The sequence below is a fragment of the Brienomyrus brachyistius genome, chromosome 12, assembly GCF_023856365.1.
Source record: "Brienomyrus brachyistius isolate T26 chromosome 12, BBRACH_0.4, whole genome shotgun sequence".
Classification (NCBI taxonomy): domain Eukaryota; kingdom Metazoa; phylum Chordata; class Actinopteri; order Osteoglossiformes; family Mormyridae; genus Brienomyrus; species Brienomyrus brachyistius.
In genome coordinates this window covers 11,085,003-11,103,609 of record NC_064544.1, presented here as the reverse complement: position 1 = coordinate 11,103,609, position 18,607 = coordinate 11,085,003, and the positions used below count along the sequence as shown (strand labels likewise).

General features: G+C 46.3%; 1 protein-coding gene across 5 annotated transcripts in view; it reads right to left on the bottom strand.

Moving 5' to 3' along the window:
• The window catches only part of LOC125704735 (glucosidase 2 subunit beta-like), a 105,341-nt gene that overhangs the window by 28,619 nt on the left and 58,115 nt on the right, over nucleotides 1-18,607 (bottom strand). The window lies entirely within an intron of this gene.

The window sequence follows — 18,607 nt, the reverse complement described above, 5'->3', positions numbered from 1 at the left end:
TAAATAAAGAAATAAATAAAAATTAAAAAAAGGTTTAAAATCTGGATTTGAATCCAGTGACCGACGGAACAGAGAGCTCTCTGGGGAGGGGCGGGGGGTTGGGGCCTCAGCTGGTTGCCACCAGCAAACAATTCCCTGGCGGATGCATGGGGGGGGCTGGGGGGATAGGGTGCTGCCCATGGCAACAATCTCACAGGCTGACACAGATACAGAAAAACCACAAACACACACACACACACACACACACAAACAGACACAAACCCCACCTGAAGCTAGGCTTGATAAGGCTGAACAGCTTCTCGAGCCATAGAGACAAGCTGTCCATAAAGCCTACAAACAGTGTGAAAATGTGAAGGGCGGGGGGGGGGGGGGGGGGGGCGGGTTCTTTTATGTGATACGCATTTTAAATCGTAGCTAAACTGCTGGTGTCTTCTGCACATTCATCATTATTCGCCGTTGTCCACCGCTTATCATTACAGACAAGTGCGAGTGGCATTCACAGAGATACAGACGCCCAAAGATCAGTTCCTCTTCCACATCCCCACGCCAGCATCTGCTCCCACGCGGGGGGGGGGGGGGGGGGGCGTCTCACCCGTGGCACGCGCTGGCAATTGGAGAGGAGACGGCGCCCCCCAGGGGCCAGGCGTACGCGAGCTACGGCCGCCTTTTGCCATCCGCTTCCTGCGTCCAGGAGATGCCCCCCCTGACGCGGATCTTTATTTAGCGCCGTTTGCACGTTTCCCGGCAAAGTACGGGGGGGGGTGACTGATATGATAATGAGATGTTTACGGCACGCTGCTTAACGAACGACGAGAGAGTGGGGGGGGGGGGGGAGACGAGGACACAACGTATGAGGGGCCCCCCGTCATTATTTACAACCACCAAGAACAACAACAACAGTATTTTAGCTGGCAACAACAAAGTCTCCCCCAGGAGACCAGCCAGCACAACAAAGTGCCAGGAATAGAGGGAGGATAATGGAGAGGAATCGCCTCTAACGGGATGCCACCATCGCGCTCGGCATAAACAACAGATGTTCACTGGTGCTATTTGATGGGCTTCTCCAAAAGGCTGGTAATACCTCGTTTGGTTATATAAAACAACAGCTGAAGTAAAGGGTTTCCTAATACAGCTTTAACTAGGAGGATCAGTGACCAATCCTATTTAATCCTTGCGTCCCACCCACTTTGGTCACCTGTACATGCCCTTTTGGCAGGTTATTGGCTCTGTTACGTGTCAATCAAGGCAGATCAGCAAAGCTCAAAAAAAAAAAAAAATTATTAAAAAAATACTACCGGCAAATCAAAACCCCATTTTTGAGGATGTTCTTAACAGGTGTCAAAAGGCAAGCAGATGCATGCTGGGTGCGCGGTTCCCTAACGACTCCATCCATCACAACGTTAGCGACGAGTGAGAGTGTAAACCTGCAGAGTCCTGTCAGAGCTGACGCAAGTGGAGTCTCTCTTTATCGCCAAACTCCTCCGACAAACGGGGCGTCTTTTTATAGAGACTGAAATACCGCTCAGCTCAGAATCCATTGTCTGGCAAAGCGAAGCTATGCTGTCACTCAGTCACACCACACACAATATCACTGCTAATTTTAATTGTCTAATATATAAAAATATCACCCCAGTGTTAAATTATCTACATGGCAAATGCTCCATCTCGTTTTGCTCTTCAACTCTTCCGTTATTTACGAACTCAATTCTAAAGGGACCAAGCAGTTACAAAAATTAATAATCTCTAAAGTGTGACTCTCTCAGAAAATCTTTCAAATGGCAGATACTTACCAACGCACACAGTGGCTGGTTTGCAAATTAAGCAGGAAAAAAGTGTTCCGGATCGGCTGAGAAACTAGGCAAAAGCATGAATGGGTTTCTTAGATACCTCAGCATCCACCGGTGACAGGGACAAAACCAACGGAACCAGCACGATGTTCACGAACGTGCCACGGGGTTCCGATGCTATTTAAATGTGATAAGCGATAAATTCTGCTTTCCATCATACAAATAAATACCGGCATCTTCAGGAACGCAAAGCAGTCCTACGTCTGAACGTTAAATAGTTGCCATCAGACAAGGGGAAAAAACGTTGCTGGAGATGATGATAATAACAATAATAATAATTACAACGACAATAATGAAAACAATAAGGAACCAGCTCTCCCGGTGCTCGTACCACTAAGAACAAAAGCCCATTAGAAGAATTCCACCCCGAACTCGGTGAGCAGCACCCATCCTGGCCAGATTCGGGACACGAGGCTTCAGGCGAAGCACTGACTTCGGTGGCCGGTTTTCGAGATCCCCCATCAGGTGAGGCCACTCTGCTTCAAGGACTCCCAGGGCTGACGAACTCAAGGAGAGAGCTGCAAGACGCTCATTCCTATGCGCCACAGGTGACAAGAAGCTCTGCGTCTAACATTTCAAATTGCTAATTTGGAAAAAACAAAAAGAAAAAAAGAAAAAAACACAAAACAGAAAACTTAATTAGCATTCCCCAGCCAAGGATTTCACTGAGGCAGGGGTGAGTGGGGATCTCCCCACCTTCTTTTATGGACAGCTTTAATCTTCTAGCCGCTTATCATTCTTAGCAGCGTGGGATGGTATCCAGTGGGGCCTGGCAGGGTCTTCTTTCTGCCCCCAGCTACCTGAGAGGCACATTTTATCATCTATAATGTAGCTACAGAACTGGGGGCAAGTGAGTGTGGGGTCTGTCTGTTATACACCCAGAAATAAACCAGTTCCTTCACTCACACGCTTGCAAAAAGAGCATGCAGTACACAGACCACGTGTGCTGCCGCTCTTATTCTGACACTATACATATTAAGGTGGGTCGTGTCTGCCCTCATTAAATGGCGACGTCTTTATGCAGCATTGATGGAGCAGAGAGACTATGCAAATTACAAAAAAAAGACTGACACGTCATTTCCGTCTGTCATTCTCCTCTTAGGTGGAATCGATTCTCCTCCAGGCCCACAGACAGCTCCAGCACGGGAGAAGCTGCAGGGAGCGTGTGATACGGAACCAGGGACGGTTTCACTACCATGTGCAGTGCTGCAGTGTGTGCGCCACTCAGAAACGAAAATGGTTCCAAAGAGCATGCAGGCCAGATGAGAGGATCCAGTTTAGGAATATGGACAGTACAGTCAGCACATGTGACTGTGCTAAGAGTGTGATTCAGGACCATGGATAGCTGCTTGAGAACACACGGTTCTACTGAGTAATTCAGCGCCATGGATGCTTCTAGCAGCATGTGCAGAGCTGTTTAGGGCAGGTGTGGGCAATCGTATCCACAAAGGGTCGGTGTGTGTACGCAGGTTTGCAGGATAAGCTTCGGATCAGCTGTTTAAGCCCAGGTATGAGGACTCTTCAGCCAATCAGCCCCTCTAATTAGTAATCTGGTTAGGAAGTTGCAGGGAAGATCCGCATACGCACTGGCCCTTTGCGGATAAGATTGTCAACACCTGGCTTAGAGGATGAAATTCAGGACCAAGGAAAGTGACATGGTACGTTTGTTTATGCTGAGTGCAATTCAGAACCAAGGAGAGCACCATCAGATCACAGTTCTGCTGAGAGGGTTGAATTCAGGACCAAGGTCAGCTGCACCAAAACACTTGATTCTGCAGGGGGTGTGATTCTTACACACACAGGAGAGCTTCTGCAGTGTGCGAAATTCTGTTCAGGGGAGTCAAATTCAGGACTGAGGACAGTTCCATGGTACATTAGATTCTGTTGAGTGTGAATCAGACGCGAGGACAGGTCCATTAGAACAAGAGGTCCGGTTCTGAGAGTGACTCAGCACCATGGCCAGCTTCCGGAGCACCGACGGCTCCAAATGTGCCTTTAGGAAGAGTGCAGTGATAGTGGCGAGTTCCCACTGGAAGTGCTTTAGAGCAGCTCCAGAGGAGGTGCACTGCAGTATTGCTGACAGGTTCGTCGGCGAGCGTGGATCGACTGGAACACAACTTCAGATTCACAGACAGTTCCAGCTACAGCAGCCCGCAGTCAGCCATAGAAAAAAAAAAAAAAAAAAAACGCTTTCAGCAAGACAACCATCTTCAACTGCGAATCCAGGCCCCTTGACTGAGGAGCACGTCTACTACAGTGCACCGTAGACAGCTGAAGGATCTCTCGCTCCAGACCATTTCAAGGGCCAGCACATGAAAGCTGTCCAACACACCCGGACATCCAATTATAAGAGCATCTGAATGCTCCTTTGCTCCCAGTTAAATCACCCCGTGGCACTGACACAAAGAAATAAAAGAACCTTGGTATAATGAGAGTCGCTCCAGTGTCAAACGGGTAATAAGGGCCAGCTAATAGCTAATGTTTTCCCATTCAGAAAAGCAGGAGAGATTCCACTCCCTGGCATATTAGCTAATGCATCAGAAACAGCTCCTTGAAGAAACAGCTGACCCTTTAGTGACGACCTCTTATGTATTCCCCCCCTGTCTCCAAATTTGCGAAGCCCTTTATTGATATCTGAGCACTTTCGGCCTCGCAATGCACACAGTTTCGGAACTTCCCGGACTGAAAACATTTCCTGCCTCGGTTCCTAGCGGAGTCGCTGTCGGTGTCGATTTATGGTTTAGGAGGACTGTCAAATCCTGGCGGGGCCACATTACTCTGAGGAGCTAGCGGCCGTACGGTTAGCGCAGCTACAGCTGGGCCCGATGAGGCAGCTCCATTTCTAGCAGTAGAGGTGTCGCTGGGAGATGTTATATGTGGCTGGGGGGTGGGGGCAGTAATCTTCACAACACATTTGCATAATTAGGATAATAAACAGATGTAGCTTTTCTAAAGTTTGCACAAATCAACAGCTCTCCGTAGCAAACCACGGTGAGATACCGAATATCAGAATGCTTATGTTTCATATCAAACGTCAAGAATTGCAAAGATATGTAAAACTTACAAACCTCATCAGCATTGAGAAGAATTTAGCCTTAAAATATAAGGGAATACTCAGCACACATTTCAAAGACATGTATTCATTTACTGACAATTGAAGAGCAAATTTCCAAAACTCAATCCATGGGATACGTTTGAGGAAATTTAACGGTAGTTCTTCGTTGAATTACCCACACGAGTTTTAGTTCCCAATACTGTAATGTATGGTAAGAAAGCCTGACTTTAGGTCACTGGAAGTCTAATGGTGCGAGGTGAGCGAGGTGTGAAAATTCGCTGTTCAATTCCCTGAAAAACATCCTCATTCTTCACTCCAAGTCTCTCAAAAAATATCTAGAAAAGTAAATGCATAAATAATAGTGATTGTTATGAGGATTAATATAGCACTGAGCAGTGACACTGTGAACCTGAAGGGGGCGTCACCCACCTGCATGCGCTGGACACACACACAAACACACACAGAACCCCAGTACAGCCAAAGCGGCTCCCACAGCTCTGCGTTTTTACACGGCCGTCTGTTAATTATTACCGAAGGTAACAGGTGCCCAGAACGATCTGACTGCAGTGGCCTGAAAATGGGGGCGACTCCGGGCTTTGGGGGCACTGATAAAAATTACACGTGCAATATCCTGCCCCTGTAACTCGCTTCCTTTGTGGGCAAAGGTGACAGATGACCAGCTAAAAAAGACACGGGACCCTTTGTTGGGCGACGCCAAAAAGCGTGCTGTGGAGGAGTCGGCAAGGAGACGGTCTGCGGGGGGGACGGCGATCCGGAGGAAGAGGCAGGTGTGGCGGATACACACACGGCGGCGATCGCATGTGTTTCCAAACAGGTCCGCCTTTTATCTCCGCTATATATAGGAGTGCAATCAGCAGAAATGCATTACTGGGAGCCCACGGTGCTTTCATATCATATCGCTCCTTCAGAGGTACAGGGGATTAAAAGAAAACAAGAAAGATATCTAATGGACTGAGGGCTTTGTACTCTCTCCCCACCAGTGTCTACTTCAGGATCTGCACCTCCGAAACCCCAGTGGGGGGGAGGGACCGTTTGAGACTGCACCCCCTGCCGGCAAGTCCCCCCTTGCATCTGAGTCCATGTCCACGTTTCAAAGCAACATCACACACACACACACACACACACACACACACACACACACACGCATATGTACTAATGCTAAGACTAATGCACACACATGCACGCATGCACACACGCATATGTAGTAATACTAACACTAATGCGCACGCACACACGCACATTACAGTGCATGTGTATGCACACACACACATTACAGTGCATGTGTATGCGCACACACACACACACACACACAAACACACACACACACAAATGCTCGTGTACACAGCCGAGGGGGACGTTTTACCTTCTCCGGAGACAGCGAGCGTGATGGAAAAATATCAATCACACACATCAAGCCTTGTGACCAATTAATTATTCATATGAACTTAATTAACCTATTCCCTCAGCTGGGGCCCCGAACAGCCCCCCCCCCCCACGAAAGTGGAAAATTACGCCGAGCTCTTAGCGTGGGGATAGTGGGAGACGGGCAGCAGCCACGTGGGGGTGCAGGGCGCTGATATAGACGTTTGGAGGCTCCCCAAATTTCCCACCATTGAAATCTCATAATCCACAGCTGTTCTTCATTTGGAAATGAGAGAAGGGTTTGCTTAAGAGAGCGAGGGTGGGTGTAAGTGCATACGTGTGAGTATGTGTGCATAGGTGTGCGTACGTGTGAGTACGTGTGCGTACGTGTGAGTACGTGTGCGTAAGTGTGCGTACGTGTGAGTACGTGTGCGTATGTGTGCGTATGTGTGCGTACGTGTGAGTACGTGTGCGTATGTGTGCGTATGTGTGCGTACGTGTTAGTATGTGTGCGTACATGTAAGTACGTGTGCGTAAGTGTGAGTACGTGTGCGTAAGTGTGAGTACGTGTGCGTACATGTAAGTACGTGTGTGTAAGTGTGCGTACGTGTGCATACGTGTGAGTACATGAGCGTACGTGTGAGTATGTGTGCGTAAGTGTGCGTACGTGTGAGTACGTGTGCGTACGTGTGAGTACATAAGCGTACATGTGAGTACATAAGCGTACGTGTGAGTATGTGTGCGTACGTGTGCTGGGAACAGGATTTAGAAAGCAAACTACCCAACATTCTAGCAAGTTCAGACGCTTAAAGGCTACTACCTAATGATTTTGACAGCCAGCATAAACATATTCAGTCTTTGGTCCAAGAGGCAATTCCTCCCCCCCAAAATTTTCGCCTGGAGACTCGAGTCCTAAGGTGAGGCAGTGGGGGCCTCGTCTTCGCCAAGAAGCCCGGCGCCTGTGCGGGGAAATAAATAAAGAAAAGCGAGTGCCTCTCACTTTGCCTAACACAAACACATTCCCAGATGGTCCCCAGCTCCGCGCGAGAGGCAGAGCCCGCAGTGGTGCGATTTTAACACAGACACGTCGGCGCGGTGACGTGTCGGCACGGCGACGGGCTGCCTGCCTCCCTGCCAGCACGGCCCCCAGGACCCACGTGAGCTCGCGCCCGTCACCTGAGAGCGGAATGAGATAAAAAAAAATTTAGCTCTGCTGAGGACCGATGAAGTGGCAACAGGCCTGATTAGCTCAACCATCCATAAAGAAAGGAAGAGCGGCACCGATTAAACTGTCAGTGCGCAGAAATCTTAAGGAAAGTTAAAAAGACTTCAAAAAGAAAATATTGGCAGGAAAGGAGTCGATGAGTCACTGATACCTACTTTATTTAAACAACAGTCTATTAGCTATTAGATCTGTTTTGACATCTGCTACAGGAAGCCGTTCGTCCTCCCACTGCTGCCTGACCAGAGAGTGAGCCGAGATGTTTTTTTTACCCCTAGATATCTTAAGCACAATAGATGAGTGTCTCTCAATCCGGTCCTCGGAGACCCGCAAGACAATCCGTGATTTTGCTTCCCTCCCAGCTGCAGCTGGGGACCAAAAACATGGCTCTTCTGTCAGGGAGCTGGGAGGGAGCAAAAATGTGAAATGTCTGGGAGTCCCTGAGGACCAGATTGGAAAACACTGCAATAGATAATGTGCCTTTGAGAAAAAAAAAGGGATCCCATTAGGAGGACATTATCAAAAGGTAAAAGGTTCAACAGCCCACTTCATCACAGTCTTTTTTGGTTAAATGTAATTGTAATTACTGCCATGCATCAACTAAGGTGCCATTTACACACGTCATTTACACCATCAGAGCAGCAGGGGGCGCAACAGTTAAGCCGGAGGACAGAGCGAAACGCCCAGCACATACATGGTCACACATCGCGGTCTGATGTCTATGCCAGTCATGATCCAGCCGCTCACGTCGAGACCTAACAAGTCGCTCCCTTCGGATTTGCCATCTCTTTCCTGTGTCGAGCACTGAATGATCGAGTCCCCGGGAGATTCTGCCAGAAGGTAATAATGGGAAGGACACATCCCACATGGTGCGTTAGCAGCTGCGATGTAACCGGAGCCTGGGGCTGAGTTACACGGGGCGAAGTGCGGGGCACGGCATGGGCAGTGACGGGCAACACCAGTGCCCCCACAGCATGCCTGCCCTGTCTGCATGTGGAGCAGTGCCAGCCTGCCTGATCCAAGTCTGCACTATCACCCACCACAGATATTCATACGCTGGTCATTATTGTGCCAATGGCACTGATTTAATAAAACTGATGAACTTGGCTGGTCATGCATGTACATATGACACTAATGCAGTAGTATCCCCACACACGGCAGGTCATATATGTACGTATGACACTAATGTAGCCCCATCCATAGATTTAGCTGTTCGTGGACAGTGCCCTTCACAACTACTGGCATCCCTTGTAAATATTTGAAAATGAATTATTAGAAAAAAATGCACCTTTTGGTGAAGTAGTTTCATGACACAACTGAAAAAAAATTATAAAAATCCATCTTTCATTCAAATAAACTTAGTAAAATAAAAACAAATCCTTCATCAACAAATAATTAATTTCGACAAATACACATGATCCACAATTATTGGGGCATTTTCAGGTGAGCAGCTATTTTTTACACACATTCCCTGACTTACGAAGGTCAGCACACTTCTCCCTCATTTGGTCTGTGTGTCTCTTATCTTTCCCATGTTGATGGATGACTAAGGGGACTTGGCCTCTGTATCACCTCATATTTGTACCCCAGTTAATCAGGAAGTCATGGATTACAGCTCCAAGGTTCCTACGCACTCCAATCGATTCAAAGATGTATAATTTACATGGGAAACATGCTTCAGTTACATTGTGTTTACTATGATTTCCAGGGGTGCCAATAATTATGGCAAATGTTTTTGTTAAAAATAATTATTTCCAGATGATGGAATTCTTTTTCTATGTCCAGCGATGGGCTGGCCCCCCATCCTGGGTTGTTCCCTGCCTCGCGCCCATTGCTTCCGGGATAGGCTCCGGACCCCCCGTGACCTAGTAGGATAAGCGGTTTGGAAAATGGATGGATGGAATTCTTTTTCTCTGATCAAATTTATTTCACTGAAAGGTTGTTTTTTTTTTTTTTTAACCCTTTTTACAAATCTTTACAAGGGGTGCCAACAAGGGCACTGTATATGAACAACTGCATTTATGAATAGGGCTACATTCACTGTACATACACATGACACTAATGTAGCTTATCCATACACACAGTTGGTCATATACGTACACATGACAACAATGCAGTGTCACATACACATTTTCAGCCATTTGAACAGTGTCATCTGAACCTCACCAGTCTGATGGCCTCATAAAACTGTAATTTGTTGACACACTTTCCAAGCTCTGCCGGTGTCATTTTCTTATGTTTGCAAAACGGCAGATAAAAGATTGTCTAACGGTATCACACACAGCTCTGTCATACGTTCAGACCATCTCCCAAGAATGGATTTCACATGTATGTTTACCCTAGAGCTGCTACATTTCTCGAATGAGTGAGTAAAGCCAAACGTTATCGAACACACTGGAGAGAGCGCATTTATGGCCGCATACGTGAACATACTCCGCGATACATTCAATACTGTTGACATTTACAGAAATTGATTTTTCTTCTTTTTTGAGTGCATTTGTTTGAACATATACTGCAATGACTGTAATCCCATTTTAATTAGAAATATGTAGCATGCATACAAAACTCACAAGGTTTATTCCCTGCAGTGATGCCACGCTGGCAAGGAATCAATCACTAAGGCTGCAGTTGCCATGGAAACCGATGGCTCGGGCGCCATCATCTAAGTGGTAAATGATTGCCGGTGTAACTCGTAGCTGGATGAGCACGGCGAGTTTCATCTCGTCTCCAGTACCGGTGCCAGAGAGTTAATTAAAAGCAGTGAACATGAAATAAATCTGAATGTGAAAAGAAATGAAAGAGGCAACGCAAATTGAATTCCCCCGTTCTGTGCGGTTGTGGGGGCGGGGGGGGGGGGGGGGGGGGAGCACGGGGCCGACAGAGACCCAACACACCTCCCATCCAGGCTTGCAATTCACCCCCCCGCCCCTCCTACCCTATACCCTCACAAATGTGTTTCTTTACATAACAGGGAGTTCTGCCTCCAGCTCCCTACCAAGTGAACTTCCAGACCAAGTGTGCCCCCCCCCAGGGCACTTGTGCTACTGCTACACCTGCTACTTGTTGACCGCATACCAAAGCGCATCACTCCACAGACCCCACAACCTCTATCAATATTGTTTATAGCAAAAATAAACAATTACTTCATTGAAAACCAAAGAGACAAAACTAAATCATCGGTACCTTGAAGGCGTAGCGATGCACAGCTGAAGTCAGCGCTACACTAACAGGCAAATTTTTAATTGTTATATTTAAGTATTGAAGTACAATCACCCACGGCCTTACCCCACGCCGCTAGCTGGACAACAGATTTTCCGGAAAAAGAACACCTTATGCCACCTGGATGCTTCGAAAATACATATCACTTACACACACGATTAAGAAAAGTGTCCCTGCACTAGTTATTCCTGCACGGCATGTCGCTGTGCACTTTACCTGACAGGACAGGAGGACAAGCATTTAGTTAGCAGGCAGGCTTTCACGGGCCTCCAGCGGATATTTTCCATCTACCTCGCAGTGCTCTCTCCTGCTTGGCCTGCCCATCTGCCATCTCTCTCACGGTGGCCCACCGGGGGCCAGGACGGGGTCCTAAACCAGCCTGCCCCCCTTCCATCACCCCAGCTCCCTCCCCAATTAAAAAGCTGCAGGCAGCAGTCAGGCAGCAGGACCAGGCAGCCCTACAGATGGCTCTGTGCGCAGACTTTACCCATAAGGCCCTGCGCACCCCTCAGTCACCTGCACCCCTCCTGAGTCCCTCCTTTGCAAAACCTGCTTAGGTCACATTCACTCTCTCTCTCTCTCTCTCTCTCTAACACACACACACAGATTAAGTACCTATATCTTTGAGGGAACTCTCCATTCATTTCTCTGAGCATAACCCTATCTCCAGCAATGACAACCTTTACCCCAACCCAGCCCTAACCTTAACCATAAGTAACCAAACAAGAACATTTGGGCATTTATAGTATATATATATATTTAAAAAATCCCCTTGTAGGATCCAGAACAAATGTACCCACAAGGTCAAAATAAGAGGATTTTATTACATTAATACATACATTTTCATATATATATATAAGTGACTGACCACCCAACACATCACACATACTCTCCCCTAACCAGCATAATTAGAAAGAACCTTAAAGTTTATCCTTAAACCCAATACTGCCAAATGCACCAATCATTTTAAAAAGCCAATCAAACGTTGGCAAGCGGGGGGGGACGGGCGGACGGACTTAAACTTAGCTCAGAGAAAAGGTACATGGAACAATACGCAGCCATGTGAGTGTCCTCGAAGAGAATAACTGATAAAAGGTACAAGCGGTGATTAATCGTCACGCGCACAGCGAAGGCATTTCACAGCACAGCATATGGTGGCAACGGCGATCCAAGCGAACCGAGAGCAGCCGTGCCAATCGTCGGACCTCACGCCGAGCCTGAAGATTACATTTTTTTTTTTGCCTGCTGGGGAAGGGTTTGCATGGCAGGAAGGAACAGCTAAACCAGAGTGGCATTGACGGCACGTCTAAAGTCCACATGTAACATCAGGCGCTTTCACAAACCGGCGCCCATTTCAGTAAATCAAAAGCATGCTCAAACATGGTAAACAAATTACACAGATCATTACAGAAGTCCTTCCAAACCGATACCACCAGCGAGGCTGCCCAGAGCGAGAACGAACGCTCTCAGGCAGCGTGGCAGCCCACGTCACAGACATCGATCGGGGCTGTTCAACGTCAGCCTCCTTTTTCATTAGGTGAGGAATGCTGCTCCGGTGCGCTCACAGACACACATGCTTAAAGAGCAGCCTGTCGGCCAATAAGCTCCTTTAATTTAATTAGCCGCTCACACTGCTCCCGTGATTGGACGACATCCAGGAGCGATGGATAGGTTTAAGCTCTAGCATTGAGGAAATCAAAATTTTGATCCCGGCAGTGTTAACGGCTTTACGTAGGTCAATGATTTGATGTTCAGAAGTGCAGTATGTCCCAAAGGGTCATGTGTGTTTGCATGTGTGTAATTATTACATTGTGGGGACCAGATTTCCCAGCAATATGATAACCTGCAACCTGTTACCTTGTGGGGACATTCTCCCTGTGCTCACAAGGTGGCAATTAATTTCTACGAAAATCTGTGCAATTAAAAAACGAAAACTGCCAAATGTTTTGTATTTTGTTTGGCTACTTATGGTAAAGGATAGGGCCGGGTAATGGTTAATGTTACCATATGTTATGCCCATGCAAGTGAATGGGCAGTCTCCACAAAAGATATCAATGAAAACCTGTGTGTGTATGTATATGTGTGTGTGTGTGTGTGTGTGTGTGTGTGTGTGTGTGTGTGTGTGTATAGCAATGCTCATGTTAACGCTCATTTTGAGTTTTCTCAGAAAGTGGCAAAGCCGATACAGAACCCACAAAGAATGCTGTACCGTAATTCTCAATGTTCAACACAGTCCCCTCGTATCAGAACCTTACCTGCACCCCTTTCAGATTAAACCCAGGCAGCTTTACGCATTAGGTAATGTAAAATTTTGGTAAACTGCAAACACAAAAACCATCATTCATTCATTAATGTTCCGTATCTCAGCCTGGGAAGAACGAGCGCAAGGCAAGAAAAATCCAGCCAAAAACCATTAATGAACGATAAATTCTAGAAAAAAAAGTGCTGGAAATGCCTTTACATTAACAGCGAGTTCGGCTTTGTACGATGCTCGGGCAGTTAGAGGCAGCCCACACATCTTCAAACACGTCAGCAGGCTCTGTCAGCCCAGCTTATCTGCTCCGCGCGCCGGATCACCAGCGCCTGACTACATTAGCTCTGCACCGGCATGTTAATGCACCACTACCCTCCGCTCCCCAAGCAGGGCCTCTGCACGGCTGCTGAAGGCTCCCGCAGTGCTCCCAGCCTCTCCTGTCTCCGTCTGCCACGTCTGCCGGCGTCCAACCCGCTCCTGTACCTTGAACTCCCCATGCCTTCTGCCACCTGAAAACGGGCCGGAGCCGGTGAGAAGTGCAGCAGAGCAGAGCAGAGCCCAAGCCGCCGGGCTACCCACCCGGCCTGCCTTTAAAAGGAAGCCCCTCAATTATCCCCCATCCTTACAGGAGACAAAAGCACATTGTTCACCAACAGAAGCTCTCCTTCACATCCAAGGAAAATCAAACAACGGGGCACCTTCGACTGAGAACTGCGATCTTATTCCCCTTTATGTTTGGGGGCAAAAAAATAGATACACGACCGTCTGACCTTTGAGGCACTTTGCCATCACAATAGACACATTGAAACAGGGGGTCCCATGACCCCTTCCTGTCTCCTAGTCGCCCTGAAGGGTCGATGAACAAGATGAGATCGAGGACAGAAAGTGTTCGATCATTATCCAAGTATCAGGAAACAAAATTTTATAATGAGGAAAGCTATTTTTTAAGTAAGCATGACTGAGTATAGATTCCTACCATAGAAAATAATCAAAAACATGTATTTATTCAATTTTTTGGGAAGGAACTGTTTAATGACCGTCTGTGCTGCACTCCACCCAAGAGAACATTTATCCAATGACAGACTATGAAGCACAATGGAACGCCATCTTAAAGGCTGGTCATACTACACTTTAACCATTGGAAGGCCTGTTCAGCAGCGGATCATGCTACACTCCAGCCAATGAAGTGTCTGCTCGGCTAGACCAAAAGTCTATTCTAAACAAACATCTGCCACTTACACCTGAATGGCTTTATGATTCCCGCACAGATGTTACAATCTCCCATTTGGAGTGGTCAGAATGAGCATTTCACCTCCAAGAGGATGATATCCATGGAGAACTTTGAGGGCCCCATCCACCTCAATGACAAGCTCAGCCAGTCCTGTTGGTTCAGGAAATGAATCCAATGTACCGTATACTCTCTTTGGATAGGGAGATAAAGGGTAATTCAGTAATGGTTTAATAAAGCCAGATCCTGCTGCTCCACATTAAACGAAACAGGCATCAACACCAAAATGAAAATACACTCAATCCGTAACAGTAGTGCAACATCCACCAAAACAGGCTGCTTCTTATGCAAATGCATAACAGCTCAGCAAGTGGTCGCCATGGATGAAACACATAACTGGAAATGTATCCCTTAGCAATCTATGTTGCGCTTTAGCGATATATAATATCAGATGATATACGGAATCACTGCAGCCATTTTCACGATACCAGCTTCTGGCCAAGCTTAATGCGTTAATCACTTGTTTTGTTTGTATTTCTGATCCAATGAACTTGAGGTATTGGACGCAAGAAAAAAAAAACGTACGAATGTTTGGGTAAGCGGTAAGCGACAAACGCGGCGTCTTCTGACAGCTGGATCAGATGGGCGTGTGAGATCAGAGGAAACGGACTGACGGAACCACACCGCTCAGCTTTCCGTCAAGCAGACGCCAGGCACTATTTTGTCGCATACGCATCAAACTATATTTTGCTTTAGCAGGTAGGTGGCATTGCCCCTGCATTTTGTCTGTCTCTTCATCTCGGCAATTTGGAGCGTAATTACCTGGATTCCTACAATGCGACTTTCCCGCGAAGCTCAAATTGAGAAGAGTACGTCAAAACAAAAGACAAGCAGAATGAATGAAATCCATCGGGCGGAACATAAACATTATAAGAGAATAACTACCTGCTTTGTTCGGCCTTCGTCGACTCGTTTTCTCTACGTGTCATTTCACACATTGTGTCACAAAGGCATTTTAAAACCTGAGAGATCAGACAAAAAAATAAAAAATAAATACAAAGCATCTACTCAGTCTCGTCCATCGTCCTTACAAGGCAGTTCCCAGCTGATTTGGGAGTGCAATCAAATCAAATATATCTAGCACTCAAACCTAAGATTGTTCTACACTTTCAAGGCTCAAGACCTACACAACTGGGAATTCTGGAAAAAAAAACATTATTCATTTTTTGTATATATTATATAAGAAATGATCCACATAGCTAGAGACTTACCCAAACACTGCTCCAAAATCTGTCTAAAATTTTATGCGACAACCAAACAATTTTCATACTTGGGATGTTTTTTTTTCCATATCATTACTTTCCAATACACACAGTACAGATGCATGAAGAGTATCTATGCAAGGGCTGCAAATAACACACATAGGAGTTAGTTTGTCAGAAGTGACAGTCTCTGCCTGTGCATGACATTCATTCATATGCAACAAAATAAAATGATACACGACTGTAACACACAGCCACGTCGCATATATTTAGCGCAGTTAATGTATCAGCTAGGTTATGCATAACATGTCAAAACAGCGCCGGTAACTTCTCCAGGTGCTCGGATGCAATGAGCAAACACTCGGGAGGCTGTTTGCTACTGGAAACATACACGGAGAAAAGCTAAGGCGACATTAGCAGACAGAAACCTCAGAAAGCGTTATTGTCCCATGGCCAGAAAAATTAAATAGTACCCAAAGAGCGGCTTCTGATTCCCACAGAAAAAGATCAACTGCTTATATAATAAGCAAACAATCACTGAGTTTATAATACCAGACTATGTCATGGGAATCAATCTGCGAGACATAGAGTTGGGTATCATTAATGCTCTGATCTTGTAACATGTTTTTCATAATGTATTTAAAAGGAAACTGGAAGCACATTTCTACTGAGGGGAAGAAACCACTTATCAAATACTTCGCTGAATTCTAATAATCTATTATACGAAGTCTGGCGATGGACTGACGTGCCATTCAGGATGTCCTCTGTACTGCCAGGAATAAGCTACAGACTCACCGCAACCCCATGCAGAACAAGCAATTATGGAAGATGGATGCATGCATACCATTTAGTGCAATCTTTACATATAATATATCCATATATTTACATATTTAGCAGACACTTTTATCTAAAGCGACGTTCAACTGAGGAAGCAGGGTCAGACGGTCCCTGGAGTGAGTGCGGGTTAGGGGCCTCGCTCAGGGGCCCGATGGTGAAGGTTAGGGGCCTCGCTCAGGGGACCGATGGTGAGGGTTAGGGGCCTCGCTCAGGGGCCCGATGGTGAGGATTAAGGGCCTCGCTCAGGGGCCCGATGGGGAGGGTTAGGGGCCTCGTTCAGGGGCCCGATGGTGAGGGTTAGGGGCCTCGCCCAGAGGCCCGATGGTGAAACAGAAGGAAACAAAACAACAACACAATAAAATGCTATATATGAAAATAGCTTTTCTTCAGAGGGCATTACAAGGCAAACATACCTCACACCATAACTAGCTGGCAGGTCAATTTGTTGCTTATGATCAGTGGTCTTTAGTCTACAGAGGAAATAGCCCCGTTAATTTACAATAACAAATGAGAGCGACATGCTAACCCATTAGGAGAGGGACTGTGCATTTCTTCTTGTTCAGCCCATAAGAGCCTTTCATCATTAGATTAAAGTACATGGGTTTATGCTCCTCATGAAGGTACTTCCAAAGATCCAAACACAACTTGCTACATGCTAACTGCACTTATGCTAAATGTGGTTTTTCAGAACCAAGAGGAGGGGAAAAAATAGGGAAAAAAAAAAAATATCATCCACCTTTATTCTGGCGGCATTTTATTTTAGACGAAAATTTTAAGCTACAGCTCTGACCATAAGGAGTAAAAAGTGTTAATTCAGGAACAGTCTAACAAATAGGTTATTGGATGGAAAAGAGGGAATCTGTTAATGAATCTGTTACAGCTGCCAGGTGAAAAAGAATAAAACCGTTAATTACTGGCTGGCATAACCATAAAGAGGGTGGGAGAAAACGATTTTAATATTTTGCTGTTGTTTGAAATATGCCATTGTAACAAAACTTTTAAGAGGTATTGTATAGATGTACTGTCCATAGAATTGAAATATAAATCAGCAACTCTAGGTTTCTGGTCCCTTTGACAAACTGCAATCTGACAAAGAAGGAATATCTCTTTCCTTCTGCCTTTTTTAAGTTGCTTTGTGGGTGAATCAGTATAAATATGAAAAAAATATCTGAGGATTTCTGAGGTTTTAGTGATGAAGGGTTAGCTTTGAGGAATTAATACAATTCTTCACCTAGACAGACATGCAGCTATAGTCCAAGACGACTCTCCCCACAAACAGCTCAGAATTTAACAGTCTAAAAATAATAACGCGTAACCCACAGAGATGGGCTGGGTAACCAATCACGCTTCAAAGGTTAACTCTCAGATATAAGCCGTACATGTTTCTTCCGTTAGAAGCGGAACCAGGGGCCGCTTGGCATGCGGATGCAGGATCTCAGAGGGCGGCACAAAGTCATTCGACTCCGGGCTGTTCGAAATTAAGTTCGACCTACGAGGTTGCTTGTCAGATGCGTGGCTGACCTGTAGGGGGCGCCAATGCAGCTATTGCTAGGAGCTCGGGCCAGACTCACGGACGCAGTGGACCAACAGGGGACAAGATATGGGAGAAAGTATGCCCTCTTCACAGAGAGAGGACGTGACAGCGTGGACTCGAGTGCGAACTCTTACTGATCCGCAACAGAGCCATAATGAGATTGTCCTGGGTCATTACCTTAAGGGTCTGAAGCAGGGGATGTTCAGAGCCCATCGGAAAAGAACTGGACTGAGAAGGACTAAAACACTCATTTTAAGGGTTCTTGTCATTTACCAGTGAGCATGGCACGCGGTAAAAATTATGCAGGTGCATATTTTATGCTAGTGCGGTAATTCTCAAATAAATAAATAAGCCGCGGCAGATAAAAATAAAGTCATGACAATAATCAAATTCTTCAGGCGGGTGACCTACATCATCCACCAAGGGCAGCCCACGTTAACCCTGAGAGAGAATGCGGTCTTCATGTTAGTGTATTATCTACATCCAGCATTTATTTCCCAAAAGGATTATATACTTTAAATCAACTTGTTCCTGCTGAATGCCGGGAATGTGTGTGGGGTGAATTACAGCCCTCTAAACTCTCAACAAACTGCTGAATGCCATGGGTTTTTACAGCCAATTAAATTTTTGTCATAACAAAGTTTAACGCGGCTCCCCGGAAGAGCTCGGCCTTGGAGGAGAGGGGCTGGATGACGACGTGGCCCTCGACACAGAGGGATGGTTCTCCGTGCCGATGGTGCACTGCCACAGACATATTACTGTATGT